Source organism: Penaeus monodon, chromosome 1 (assembly GCF_015228065.2).
Source record: "Penaeus monodon isolate SGIC_2016 chromosome 1, NSTDA_Pmon_1, whole genome shotgun sequence".
Taxonomy (NCBI): Eukaryota; Metazoa; Arthropoda; class Malacostraca; order Decapoda; family Penaeidae; genus Penaeus; species Penaeus monodon.
Genome location: NC_051386.1, coordinates 34,488,854 through 34,490,418, shown reverse-complemented (window position 1 = coordinate 34,490,418; position 1,565 = coordinate 34,488,854). Strand labels below are relative to the sequence as shown.

At 39.9% G+C, this 1,565-nt stretch overlaps 1 long non-coding RNA gene across 1 annotated transcript; it reads right to left on the bottom strand.

The window, feature by feature from the left end:
• Positions 1–1,038: 1,038 nt before the first annotated feature.
• On the bottom strand, positions 1,039–1,496 carry LOC119595056. The gene is made up of 2 exons (XR_005230705.1): positions 1,413–1,496; positions 1,039–1,265 (listed from the first exon to the last, which is right to left on the bottom strand). It is a non-coding gene; the product is annotated as an uncharacterized LOC119595056 (long non-coding RNA).
• Between the last annotated feature and the right edge of the window lie 69 nt (positions 1,497–1,565).

The following is a 1,565-nucleotide window of genomic DNA, read 5'->3' as shown; positions in this document are numbered from 1 at the left end:
GTGGTCTGAACCATCCTTCTACCATCTGTTGTGAGACCGGTGCGATTTCGAGGTAAGATACATGAGCGGAAGCCCAAGTTGTCTGCAAACCTCGCAGCTTCATCAAGAGTAGGAGAGACGTTGTTCTCTTTCCGAAACAATGCGAATATCTGGGAATATATAATATCATAAAAGAACAGAAATTCTCCTAAGATTTCTGGACGTTACTGGCTGTTCCACCCATAAACGAACATCCCGTCCTAAACAATTACAAATTTGTTAAATAGTTTTCACAGGTTTAATTTTAGCAGTGCGAACGTCCACTCTGTAACGCATCTGGAGTTTAGCAAAATAATCAAGAAGACATTTTTTTAGAGCTCATAATCTTAGTATTCTCAGGTGATAAACTTGTAAAACATCACTGCTTTCCTGTCAAAAGGCTGCTAACCTCACGGCATAACTTACACTTCTTAAAATTCAAAAGATCAGCCACTCTTTCAAACCTTGTTAAATACAAAGAAATGTCTTCACAATCATGAAACATAGGCAAGCTAGGTCTCACAGTATCATCACCGAACACTGGGGTGATGGAGGCATCATTATTGGCACGGATTTTCGTCATTTCAAGTTCGTGAGCGAGTCGTGCTTTCTGGTTTTCAGCTTCTATCTGTAATTTTTGTAACTCACGCTCTTTAGCTCTCTCTTCCCTGTAGATATTTTGCTGTTTACTCACATAATCGGACAGAGCATCACCTGAGAGTCCTAGGGCCTCTGCCTGCCTCACCAGTGTCTCAAAATCTGCCATCACAAAGAAAATTGTTAAACATTGTAAATTAATTTATCAATACAAGTACAGTACGGAATTACACTTAGAACAAATCTCATATCCGGGCCCCAAGGACGATGAGGGGAGGCTGGATAAACCTGGCTCCCACGAAAACTACGATGAATATGGTTTCGCAAACCCAAAGACTACCAATCCTACTCACTGCGCCACTTGTGGATAATTAGGTTCTTATTAATTGGATTGGTCTAGTCTCGGGTTAAATCGAAACATAATTCATCCTCATACATTTATTACACTCCAAAATTATATAGCATTTCACAAAAAATGATTGCACTTCCCATTTTTCCATTTTTAACAAAAAATAATAGTTTGTTTCATTTCTAGTTCCACTTCCCCTACTTTCGTTGACTCCTTTTCGGCCACACTCTAGACAGGACAGGATATGAAACGGGGGAAATGAAGGCGCCTCTCCTGTCCGGCCCTTGACAGAAGTAGGTCCCTATATGGAGATAAATCCCCAAAATAAATTAAACTTTTACGACATTTACCTAATTCTAAGTAAATATTAAATTCTACGAACACATATGAAGCCAAAATAAAGTCAGACTTCTCCGTCCATCCCAATAACAAATTAATTAACCTTTACCATGTATGGATGTCCAAGAGCGACTAAACAAGACAATGAATCCCCACTTAGTGGCCACCTTGGCCATGTCATGGATGGCCATGTCACGAAACTTTTTACTCGCCACTGAACGAAACTGAACACCTAAACACTCACAACCATCTACTGTCCGAA